We start from the raw sequence: 13,370 nt of genomic DNA on the forward strand, positions 1-13,370 counted from the left end.
CGTCTGAAAACTAACCTTCCAGCTCAGCGAGCAAACTCACATCAAGTATGATTCTTCTTCAGAACTGCTAGGAGCTGGAAAATGTTTTCTTTTGTTGTTGCTAGGGGCGGTAGGGTGGGGAAAAGATACTGGAACAAATAGTGTGGGTGCCCAAAGCAGAAGGCATAAGCAAGTGCTAATGGTGGTAAATTTGAAATAGAGATGTAAAACGGGTGGAAATGAATGTTTGAATAAGAGAAAATGCTGAAGAGCAAAGTCAACAAGACACAGCTGTGGGGAGGGAGGTGGATCTGGATGGAGCGAGGATGTGACTCTGAATGGAAATAAGGATCAGATCTAGATGGAAAGAAGGATTGGATCTGGATGGAGAGAAGGAGCCATGTTAGATGGAGAGACAGATCTGGAACAGGATGAAGAGTCACGTCTGGGTCTGGATGGAGAGACGGATCCGGGTCTGGATGGGGAGACGGACCCGGGCCTGGACGGGGAGACGGACCCGGGCCTGGACGGGGAGACGGACCCGGGCCTGGACGGGGAGACGGAACCGGGTCTGGATGGAGACGTGGATCTGGGTTTGGATGGAGGGACGGATCTGGGTCTGGATGGAGGGACGGATCTGGGTCTGGATGGAGACTTGGATCTGGGTTTGGATGGAGAGACGGATCCGGGCCTGGATGGAAAGACAGAAACGGATCTGGGTCTGGATGGAGAGAGGGATCTTGGTCTGGATGGAGAGACAGATCTGGGTCTGGGTGAGGAGAAGGACCAGGATCCCAATGAAGAGGGATCGGATCTGGATTGATAGAAGCAGCCACATCACACATTCCAAAGTACAGGTTAACATTCTCAGCTATCACACCAACAGAGTCCAGGCTTCCTCACGATTGCAGGAAAAAAGACAGGGAGATGCACTAAAATATGCTGCATCTGATGCATTCATGCCAAAAGCCCCAAACTGCAGTAAGACTGCAAGGCCTTGCAGTTTAAGGCAGTCAATAAACACCTAGTACTCACTTCCCTGTGTGAGTACGAGGTGTTTATTGACTGCCAATAACTGCAAGGCCTTGCAGTCTTTCTGCTTCCCTGTGTTGAAGGCAGCATTTTCCACTAAAGCATGTGATTAATCAGTGTCACCTTAGTCATATCTGTGGCTAACCAATTGGACTATCGTACACCCCTTACATACATGGTGCAATGTATAATCTGTGTTATCAGAGCCAGTCTTCTTCAGTGGGCAATCGAATTACCATCCTGTGATTACATGACAGCGATTAGCCTGTTTACAGGAAGGTGCGTGAGCCAGTGGATACTGTATAGTTAGTCTTCTAATGATTATTGCAGAGAATTTTGTTTACAAGGTTGCTGATGCTGTCGAGGATGTTGCTACTTTGTTTTACAATGTGTTGTGTTTGTAAACTGTGTGTAGTGACAGAGCAGCAGAAACATTGATTAATCTCCACTCATCTGAATCAACAGGGCAACTGACATCAGAAAGCAATTTAAATAGAACATATCAGAGTTAAGCAGCAGCACCAGAAGCATTGATATTGGGGAGAAGAATTGAGCTACTCTGCCATGAACACTTGACAAGGCAAATCAAGTGTAATGTAATCAAAAGTTTGGATTTAACTCCTTGCTTGACTTTGTTGCTCAAGGCAAGTAGTGGGGGAATAATATTACTGGTGCTGAATATGACAAGAAATTAAAACTCATGCCTTCTCCAAAGGTTACATTTCTACCCAGTATCATTTTAGGTGAAAACAGAACTTACTGGAGAATGTTTGGAGAGGAACACATAATGCTTAACACCCCAAGGTGGCATTTTCTGTTTTTATTTCAGATTGTCAGCATCTGCACTATTTTAGCTTCAATACCATGTTATGATGACTATTGATTGTCCACTTTTAAGAATAAGGAGCTATCTTGGCTGAACATTGTTCATTCTGAAGGGTGGTCCTCATGGATGTTACCCACTCTGGTGAGGGTGCCTCACCTCTTTCCACCCACTATGATGTTATGTTTTCCCATTCATTTGCCTTTGACAAACCAGATATATGAACCCGCAGTATCTTAACTTGACTGCCCTTAGCTAGTTACATGTTTGCCAATTGGGTTTGGTAGCTTAGCTTATGGTGACATTCTGAGTGTAGGGCCCTGCTTTGGGCTGGGCCTCCATCTAGTGTGATGTCAGGACGACAATAAGAACTGCAGATAGGTTCCATTCAGCTCTGGTGCCATTTGGATGTGATCCCACTCATTTTAAAGGAGTGCTGTGGCCACGGACTGCCACAGTGTCAAGAGTAAAAAATGGACAACAGATGCTGAATGAGCTGGTGATGCCCATGTCTCAAGAAGAGAATATAAAAGAAAACTCAGAGATAGTAGGAGCCGCAGATGCTTGAGAATCTAAGATAACAAGGTGTAGAGCTGGATGTGCACAGCAGGCCAAGCACCATCGGAGGAGCAGGAAGGCTGATGTTTCGGGCCTAGACCCTTCTTTCTGAAGAGGGGCCTAGGCCCAAAATGTCAGCCTTCCTGCTCCTCTGATGCTGCGTGGTCTGCTGTGTTCATCCAGCTCTACACCTTGTTATAAAAGAAAACTCATATTGGTTCAAATGTCCCTTTTTTCCATTTGCCCGTTTAGCATTTTCAACTACTTGATGCTGTCTGATCGTGATTAAGTTGTCAATTTTAATGTAGCCCATCCAGCACTAAGAGAACTATTGTGCCAATAGAAAAAAAACAGCCTGTTATTCTAGCTTGCTGAAAACAGTCTGCAACTGCATTGTTCTGGAAACCATCCAATTGACAAAGAAAAAGGGAATAGAATATGAGCGTAAAATAACAAATAACATAAAAGCTTATTGTAAAAACTTCTACAGGTAAAAAGAAAACAAGATTAGCAGAGACAAATGTGGTTCCATTACAAGCAGAGACAAGAAAATTTATAATAGGGAAATGTCAGAGAAGCTGAATAAGTACTTTGTGTCTGTCTTCACAAAGGACACTCAAGAACTCTTCCAGAAATAATTAAGATCTTAGGGCCTAGTGAGAGTGTGAAACTGAAAAAACTCAGTATTATTCAAAGAGGAATACTGGAGAAAGTAATGGGTCTGAAAGTTGAAAGATCTCTGGGACTCAATGACTTTATTTTGGAGTGTTTAAGGAGATGGCTACAGAGGTAATGGGTGCATTGGTGATCAGCTTTCAAGATTTTAAGATGGGCCTCTATCTTTGCCACCCAGCCCCAACATTTTGCATGCATGCCATGTCCATGCAAATTGGCTTCTGACATATACCAACTTCATTGCCTGCTCATGGAACATCTCCACTTCACTGACAGTGTGCTTCTGGACATCAGTGCTGCCATTTGGACTGCACCAGCACCTTTCGTAGAAATGCTACTTCAAGGACACAATGTGCATGGGGACAGGTACCCAGCTTTCAGATTGGATCAGACTGCACCTTGAGCTTTTCATTCACTTTGTGGACACTTCAATGCTCACATCTCTGCCTTGCCTTCCCATTTGGCACCGTGCCTCCTCATTGCCTAGACCTTGTGACTCGGGTTGCCTTCTAGTGTAGATATGAAACTTGTCATGGTTGTCACCAGTGATCAGACGAGAGACTGGACATGTTTGTGTATGACACCATGCTATATCAGTATTAGGCCTGTATCATGTGCCAGCCTTAAAAATATAGTGCACGACTTCACGCAAATAGCCATGTCTCAAAGTCTGAGTAAGTTAAGGATGGTCTGATATTTGTCTGTGGGCTTGGCCACATTCAATTGGTCACTCAGGGCGGACAGGGTCAGAGTCAGGGAACGGATCATGGTCAGTGACATTTATTCAGAGCAACCAGTCTGCAAAGTCATGAGACCACTGTTGAGGAGTTAGATAGATAACAGTCAAGGATGGCACGGTGGCTCAGTGGTTAACACTGCTGCCTCACAGTGCCAGGGGCTCAGGTTCGATTCCGCCCTCGGGTGACTGTCTGTCTCCAGTTTGCACATTCTCCCCATGTTTGTGTGGGTTTCCTCTGGGTGCTCTCCTTTCCTCCCACAGTCCACAGATGTGCAGGCTAGGTGAATTGGCTGTGCTAAATTGCCTGTAGTGTTCAGGGATGTTTAGGTTAGATGGTTAGACTGGGAAATGCAGGGATAGGGGAATGGGTCTGGGTGGGATGCTCTTCAGAGGGGTGGTGTGAACTTCTTGAGCAGAATGGCCTGTTTCCACACTGTAGGATTCTGTGATTCTATGATCTGGTTGCTTATTGTTCAGGAATGTGCGACTAAGTCACTCAAAGGAGTGGACCGGGTCTGGGGGTTTGTTCAGTAAAGCTAGAAAGATGTAGCAATACTCTCCCAGCTCCCAACTCCCAGCTCCTGTCTCCAGTCTGGTTGACAGAGCCACCAAGGTGACAGTACCTGAGCCGTTGAAGGGAGCAGGAGTTAGCTTTGCCAGGGCTTCCGCTAAGGCATCTGTGCTCTGTTCCACAGAGGTGGGTGAGGTAGCATCCTTTCCAATTCAGGGACCATTCTACTGGCATTAATACTTCCAGGAAACAAAAACGAGGATGCAATGTGATCAATAAGTAGATGTTTGAGCATGTTATATTAGTGCAGCCATGGGAATGGGGGACCAGCGTGGGAATGGACAATGTAGCTTACCTGATTGCTGCACATGCATCTCCACATGAATGTTCTCAGTCGTCATTGGTGATCCTCCAGTCGTAGGGTACAAGGAGCTGAAAATCACACATCCACCAGCAGTCCTGGCTATCAGCCCTATTATGGGGCATTTTTCTCCTGGAATGACAGAAAGGGAGTGATTGAGTGTGTTGAAAGTGCATGGCATCGCTCTTAGTGCAGCTGGGGGAAAAGTGCTGTAGTGTCCCAAGTGAGTGAGTAGGCAGCACAGGGACCAGGCAAGGTTCATCAGGTTTGTGAATTGGGTGGGTGAGAGTGAATAAGGGGAAGCTGCAGCATACAATTGAGTGCTGTAGAGCAAGACCTTTGGTGGGAGATGGGTACAGAAGTAAAGATAGTGTGAGGTGCCAGGATGAAGATGGTGGCACTTAAATGTGGCAGAGTGGAGACAGTCATCAACCATCTTGCTGTGGGGTAGAAATATGAGACCAGGCTGGAAGACTCTCGTGCCTTAGCCTCCTTTACTAGTCCGAAGGGAAGAAAAATGTCTCCTCTGCATCACCTTGTATATCAGGACTTCTTGGTCCCTGCCCATCAAGAGGGGTGCCAAATTCTCCTTGTCTTCCTTACTTTCCATTTGTCTCCAAATGGGCAGGGCAGGTCCGACTGCCAAACATTGACTGGGTGCTCAACAACCTTTCAAGGATGGCACCATTGCCAGGGATCCTGTGATATCCCAGCAGTAACGAATACTTCTGCCTGCGGGTGGTGGGAGAACTGTGTGGGCATTGTACCTCGCTAATAAGATCGTTTTGATTGAGCGACAAAACCTGCTGGGCCTTGCATGAAGTGAAAACCCTCAATGAAACTTGACAAAAAAAAATAGCATTTAGCTGTTTTCTGTTTAAATTATGCCCTTGACATCCAGAGGATCCTTATCTGTAAGTCACGCAAAGACAGCATGCAGTCACTGCAAACCGTTCATAGAGCAAACAAAATGTATGCCGCTAGACAATTTGAGTGCAGGAGCAAAGGAATTTGCTTCTTTTGTATTGAGCCTTGGTGAGATTGCACATGGAGTACTGTGAACAGTTCTGGTCCCCTGGCCTAAGGAAGGAATATATTTGCCATAGAGATAATGCAGTAGAGGTTCACCAGACTGGCATAGTGGGACTGTACTGTGAGAAGAAAGTGAGGACATTTGCCTTTATTGGCTGGAATTTAGAAGGATGAGAGGCTATCTCATTGAAATGAAAGAAATATTTTAAAAGTGAGGCTGGCATGAGTGGTTAGCACCACCAGGGACCTGGGTTCGATTGCATCCTCGGGTGACCGTCTGTATGGGGTTTGCAAGTTCTTCCCGTGTCAGCATGGGTTTCCTCCTGGTGCTCCGGATCCTCCCACCATCCAAAGACAGGCAGGTTAGATGGATTGGCTATACTAAATTGTCCATTTGCCTATGGATGTGTAGGTGAGGTGGATTAGCCACCAGAGATGCAGGGTTAAGGTTAGGGGATGGATCCGGGAGGGATGTTGTTTGGAGGGTCTGTGTGGACCTGATGCGCCAAATGGCCTGCTTCTACGCTGAATGGAATTCTATGATGTAGAAGTGAGATGAAGGGGAATTTCTTCACCCAGAGGATGGCGAACCTTTGGAATTGTCTACCATAGAAGGCTGTGGAAGTTTAGCCATTGAATAAGTTCAAAGCAGAGATTGATGGGTTTCTAGTTACTAATGACATCAAGGGATAAGGCGATAGTGCAGGGAAAAAGAGTTGAAATAGATGATCAGCCATGAACCAGTCGTGGACCACCTTTGAGGGGCTGAGTGGCCTATTCCTGCTGTCCCCTGACAGCATTCAGCTCCCACCTCAATTCATGTTCCCATCTCTTCAGCCTTGCCATCATTTGATGGGTGGATAGATATGAAATGTTTAAAGTCATCAGGCATTAATTCTGTCTCAATTTAAAAATCAAAATCAAAGCTGTAGGCTCTGGGGATGGGATATACAAAGGTAGAGCAAATGTTCATCTGAGTTGTTTTGAGTAATTTTGTTACATGATGACATTGCTTAAAGTGTACTTTGTGAATCAGTACAATAAGCAGAATTTTCCAACATGTACTTGGAAGTAAGTCTCGCCTACTGAGAACAGGTGCCAGATATTCTGGCATGCACTGTTTGTGCCTTTTAGATTATTCAAGATATTTGATGTGCACTCCCAGGGGCGAGGCTCCCTGCCAAAATTAGCATTAATGTATTAAAAAAGAAAGCAACAGAAATCGATGTGCTGACAGCATGATTTACAACGTGTAGACCCAGAAGAAGTTTGCCCCACATCTGTGCCTTACTATGCTGAAAATCCAGATTATTTCCCAGATAGAAAATCAATTAACATTTCCATGTTCTGCAGCTCAAACTCCAGCTCTCTGCTCTGAATGGTGTTTGGGCCAAAGAGATGGAGTGCAGGGGTAACATGCTGGAGTGATCATAAATCCTAGAGGGTTTTATCTTCCTGCCATCATCAAGAGCTCTCCTTCCCTCCCCTTTCACTTTTTTAACAAAAAGGGAAGCAAAATCACTGAAGATGATAGCGTGATTGATAAGGGATTTTTGACATATGACAGGTTTTCAGAAGCCTTGTAATATCTGGTAAACCTACTCTTTCATTTGAATCTGTGACTCTAATTAAATCTCTTGGGGAAATACACAAGGTTTACTGTACATTAAATATAAAAATAGCAGTATGCCACAAGAGAAGAAGCAAATTATGTCAGGCTTTGTTTAACCAAAAAGTTGGTTGCACTCCAGTGTTGCATATCATAAGACAGAGTTTCTTGGCATTTCTGTTTACCAGTCCTCAGTTTTCTCTTGGTTTTTATTCCTATTTCTAGTCTTTGCCCTTCAACTCAGCCTGACCCGTGACCCATTCTTAAGTGTTGGATTTGTGAGTATGATGGCGAGTATTCACAGGCAGCTTGCTGTAGTGGGCTGGCGGAAAGTCTGTGTGGGATCAGTCTCTGCTTTTTCTGCTGGGGTGTTTTCCTCTTTGGGCTATCGATCAGCCCACCCTGTGCTGAGAGAATGCCAGGGCCTCTCTATGTAATGGCCTCTCCAGCATTTCTGGTGGTGGCCGACAGTGGTCATTAATTCACCGTTTCAGCCTTCAGTTGGCGGTTCTCACCACTGACCATATCCAATGGAGCTGGGAAAATGTTAGACTCACCTTCTGATATTTTTCTCCGTCATTTTTCAAAGTTTTTCACCTGCTGGTTCATGCTGATGGCACAGTGTTAGGAAGGAAAGTAAGTTATGAAGGGGCGAAAAAGAAGCACAAATTGATAATGATAGACTAAGCAAATGGGTAAAGAACTGATTAAATGGAGTGCATTGGGGGAAAATGTGATGGGGAATTGTCCACTTTGGTGGGAAGAATAAAAATGAAACATGATCGAAATGATGAGAGATTGCATAACTTTGAGATACAGTAAGCTAGGCTTGTATTTGTTGAAGTTTGCATGAGTAAACGTGGCGTACCTGAGACATATATGATCCTGTGGGGCTTTGACTGGGTAGATGTGGAAAGAATCATTTTACTTGTGGTAGAATCTAGAGCTACTGGTGTCTATTTAAATCCAAGGAGTTGCCCATTTAAGACTGAGATGTGGAAAAGTTTTCTTTTTTCACAAACAGTTGTGTTTTTACAAGGAAGTGAAAGCAGAATGTTCTAATCTTTTTAAGGCCAAGGAGATCGACAATTGATAATCAAAGTCTGAGGAGGGGCAAGGTGTGTAGGAAAGTAGAGGACTTAGATCAGTCACAAACTTCTTGAGTGGCAGAACAGACTTAAGGGGCCAAGTGACCTACTCCTGCTCCTAATTTAGAACATAGAACATAGAACATAGAACATAGAACGGTACAGGCCCTTCGGCCCACGATGTTGTGCTGAACTACTAAACTACTAAGATCAATCTACCCTGCATATCCTACATTTTACTATCCTCCCTGTGCCTAACTAAGAGTCACTTAAAAGTCTGTAAAGTATCTGACTGCACTACCACTGCCGGCAGCGCATTCCACACGCCCACCTATCATTTACATGTTCATATGTGCCCAGAGGATGACTGAATTCAATCTGACAATCTGTCATGTGATTTTATTGATGTTAACTCACACTCTTTACCTCTCTTTATTATTCGGTGCTAAATAAATTAATACAAACAGACTGTCCAGTTATGCTGGTGTGTTCAAGATAAAGGGTTATTGTCTGCAAAAATTGGTAAAATATTCCTTTGCCAATTTGCGCCTGTGAGCCCCTCTCAATGCTGATTTCTGACTGGGGAATGGTTCATAATCCAATTCCCTAGCACCAGGTCAAAATGGGCTGTTGTGAATGACGTGGGGATTTTTTGACAGCTAATGATAACACAGTGCCTGGCCACCAGACACTCATTTAAAACAGCTCAGGTCACAGTTAAAGCCAGTCGCTTAAACAACAACATCGCAACGCCATTGCTTCATTCTGACATCAAGATATTGGTGAAATTTGTGTCTTGTTTCTAAAGTTAAGCTTTGATAAGGACACTTGATTTGCCTCAATTAAGAGGAAGAGTTTTTTGTCATCCTGCTGCCTTTTATTGTATAGTAAGCTCTTTGATTCTGTAATTTATTTCTCTGCTTCTTCTTTTCCAATGGAGTTTCAGAATTATAATGCCAGCTATTTCTATTGTGCAGGTAATCCCAGCTGTGTCATCTATTACCTCATTGATCACTTGTGGTGACAGCAGATAAATGATATCAAAGTTATTTGCATGCAGTAAGCTGCAGAGGAATGGGACCTGGGTTCATTAATCAGCTGCAGGCTTTTTGAGGTGTGATCAATTTACGGTGCTATGATTGATTTATCCGACATCTTGGTGAGTCGTGGTAATGCCAACATCTGTCTTCTGCTTGGTCTTAAAGGCATAGCATTTCTTTTGTTCACTTTCAAAGGCCTCATTTTTACCACCACTCATGCTTTCTGGCTTAGCTCTGTAACTTTATTTAAAACTTCTTGAGGAAGCTTTTTGGCAATCGTAGATGGAGGCTATAACAATGACTTTATTCTCTGTGACTTCAGCAGTCATGTGGGGTTTGGGTCCAATGTATTTTGGATACAGCTGTGGTACCAGTGGATGTCAGGCACAGCTGGCAAAACTGGCTGAGGTTAGCTGTGAAGTTATGAGAAACAGCTCACTCTGTTTGATTGATTGATTGCAAGGACCAGTGAAAAGTATTCCTGCAGCCTCTTGACATTACTCTCTTTCTGACAATCAAGAGTTGTCACTGTATTCTGGTAGAATGGTTATATTTAATACATCATCACATTTCTTGACCCTAAGAGAACAACTGCTATCCATCTGGTGGCAGTGAATTTTGTCATTTCTGTTTTAAAGGTGCCATCTTCTCCCACAGTGATGCCTGTGTCCTGGACACTTGCCTTTGTTCTGTGTGTTGATCTGTTGTATGTCTGTATACCTTTAATAAGCATATTCATGATATCATCACTGTATCATCATGTGACCTGAGGATATTTAAAAAAAACTCCATCTTCCTCAGAGGTTACCTGAAGTGTGTCAGGATATTAGAAGCATGCTCCTTCATTCTAATCTAATAATTTATTGTGAACCCTGGCACTGACCTGCCTGTGAATGTACTGTTTGTATGTCAGAGCCATTTGCAATAAATGGATTCTTCAACATCATCAAATTCATGCCCAGTTTGTTATGTTACCCTGCTGGAGGCAAAATCTTCTCATTCACAAGCAGGAACCAGTGGGGCTTTTACAATTAAAGAGCGACCTCATGCAGCTCCATATATTTAAGGGTAAAAGGAATGCTTGTACGTGGGAGGGTCAATGGGAGCATCTTGAAGTCTGGGCCGCTCCACCAGGATAGCTAAGTGCCGCTGTTGTAGGTTAGTAACTCAGAGGGCATTTGGAGATGGAAGGACCCAGAAGTGTTGAAGGATAGAGTCAGGTTGTCATATAGCATGGAAACAGTCCAACCAGTCCATGCCGAACATAATCCCAAAAAAAGCTAGTCCCACCTGCCTGCTTCTGGCCCGTATCCCTCCAAACCTTTCCTATTCATGTACTTACCCAAATGTCTTCCAAACATTGTAATTGTACTCACATCCACTGCTTCCCCAAGAAGTTCATTCCACACATGAACCACCCTCTGTGTAAAAGAATTCGGCCACATGTCTTTTTTAAATCTCTCTCCTCTAACCTTAAAATGTGTCCCCTAGTCTTCAAATCCCCCATCCAAAGCAAAAGATCACCATCAGCTCTACCTTTACACTTCATAATTTTATAAAACTCCATTAGGCCACCTCGCAACGTCTTATACTCCAGTAAAAAAAAAGTCCCAGCCTAAATGGCCCAAAATATATTTTGGCCACAGGATCCAGGCCACAGGGTGAGGCTGTGGGATATGGCTCTTGTTGCCCAGCGGACCCTTATTACTTTACAGGATGTGTCTCTGACCTTCTACTGGACTGATTGCCCGCTTTTCAGTTGTGGTCTCCAAACGTACCTCATCCCGGAGATGAAGATTCAGTCCTTCATTTTCCTGAAATGCTGTGTTTTCCTACTTTAGCAGCAATTCTTGGCAGCCATATAACCAGTTGACGATTGTCGCCCATTAGTACCTCCTCAGTCTCACTTCTTGCATCCTTCAGAAGACTGCTGCGCACTAACTTTGCTGACACAGTCACAAGATGGCGTTTGTGTACCATCTCACTCTGGAATATGGGCAGTGCTGATTATCATGCAAAGTCAAGATCTCTCATTGGAACAGTTAAGGAATGTTACTCTGTGGAGGAGTATGTGTATGTTTTAGTGGCTACCATAAATGTTCCAACTGTAAGGTGACAGGTAAAGAATGAATGCTGGACACAAAGTACTTGGGTCACTTGTCATATTCAGATCTACAACAGTTGTAAGTGGTTAAACTTGCAGGCAATTTGAGTAAATAAATGATAAAACATGGCTCATATTCACCTTTCAGGTGCAGTATGATTTGCCACACTATGAGATCTAGCCTCAGATTGGCTAGATTCCTGCGATCGTTTCAAATAGGTGATGATGAATTTGTGACTTCTATATCTTTCCTGATTTGTTACTTTCAATGAAGTCAATTCACTGTCACCTGCTTATACATTGTCACTCAAAGTGCAAGTCTGCCCTGGCTAAATCAAGAAAAGGACACGATTGGTAATGACTCATGATAAAGGGTCAAATTGAGATGGGGATGGACAATCAAAGGGCTGTGTCATATTGGGCAAATTAAATTTGGAAGATATTTGGAGAACCACAAAGGACCTTTCCAGTCATTAGCACTTCACTATTTAGATTCTAAATATTCTTAATCAAACCATCCAGACATGTTATAACACACCTTCAGGAGCAGGAGGGACTTGGACCTGGACCTCCTGGCCCAGAGGCAAGGATACTGCAACGACAATTCAAGAACCCAAATCTCCAGACTTGTGCATGTGGAATGAATATTGAATCAGCTGAGGACTGAGCTGTTTGTTTGGATTGACTTCCGTACATCCAGCACTGGTGAATCGTATGACTATTATTCTGATTGATGGTGAATAGTGGTAATTGTCACAGCCATTTCCGATTTACCTTCACACTGCAGCAACTTTAGCTGATTATCATGCAAAGTCAAAATCTCTCAAAGGAACAGTTAGGGCATCTTACTCTGTGAAGCAATATGAGTACATTCTAGTGTTAACACAAATCTCTCAAAAAATATTAATTTCTAGAGTTATACACTTTATCCAAAGAATTTGCACATGTAAGTTATACCTAATAGGATCCCAAGTCTTATTGTTCCAACCAGCTTTCACAGATGGGACCAGTGTCAGGCGTAGTCCCAGTTTAATCATCTTCACTATGTACATGTAATTCTTAATGATATCGCAGAATAAATACGAGGTCTGCAGAGTGTAAGAATTAATGGAAACATGTGTCTGGAAATTCCACCAGGATCTTTGGTTGACACTTTGTAAAATCACTGCAAAATGTTATAAGGTGGCGAGAAAAATGGGGTCCCTTTCTTAGGGAACTAAAGATGCAACCCTTGACCCCACACACATGCTCCCCATATATTTATAATTCAAGCCTTAGAGTTGATCCAATTCCCCGGAGAGTTTATGGAGGTGAAGCTTCTCAGAGACAAAGATATGCGCTCTAAGGGTGTTTTTATAAAGTCACTTCCCCTGGTTGTGGTTGGTTGGCTTGCTGAGCTGGTTCATTGTTGATTTGCAGATGTTTCATTACCTTGCTGGGTAACATCATCAGTACGCCCTCTGATGAAGCGCTGTTGTGTTTTCCTGCCTGTTATTTAAACACCGGTGTCCATTGAGCTGGGTTACCCCACTTCTGGTTTTCCTTCACAGTGGTGTATACATAGGGTCTAGTTGTATGTGTTTGTTGACGGCCTTCTTAATGGAGAGCCAGGCCTCTAGGAATTCCCATGCTTGTCTCTGCATGGCCTGTCCCATGATCCTGGTGTTGTCCCAATCAAACTGGTGGTTTTCTTTATCCATGTGGATAGAGATGAGTGAGTATTGGTCATATCTTTTTGTTGCTATTTGATGTTTATGTACTCATGTTGCTAATTTTCTTCCTGTCTGTCCAATGTAAAGTTTGTTGCAGTCTTTGCAGG

At 43.6% G+C, this 13,370-nt stretch overlaps 1 protein-coding gene and 1 long non-coding RNA gene across 4 annotated transcripts in view; one reads left to right on the forward strand and one right to left on the reverse strand.

Moving 5' to 3' along the window:
- Window positions 1-13,370, forward strand: part of LOC125467389 (cytosolic carboxypeptidase 4) — a 250,089-nt gene that overhangs the window by 183,500 nt on the left and 53,219 nt on the right. The window lies entirely within an intron of this gene.
- LOC132206177 (uncharacterized) overlaps window positions 4,673-13,370 on the reverse strand; it is a 49,960-nt gene continuing 41,262 nt past the window's right edge. Inside the window, exon 3 of the long non-coding RNA XR_009442888.1 lies at window positions 4,673-4,810. This is a non-coding gene — a long non-coding RNA (uncharacterized LOC132206177). The remainder of the gene's footprint in view (window positions 4,811-13,370) is intronic.

The sequence above is a fragment of the Stegostoma tigrinum genome, chromosome 33, assembly GCF_030684315.1.
Source record: "Stegostoma tigrinum isolate sSteTig4 chromosome 33, sSteTig4.hap1, whole genome shotgun sequence".
NCBI lineage: Eukaryota > Metazoa > Chordata > Chondrichthyes > Orectolobiformes > Stegostomatidae > Stegostoma > Stegostoma tigrinum.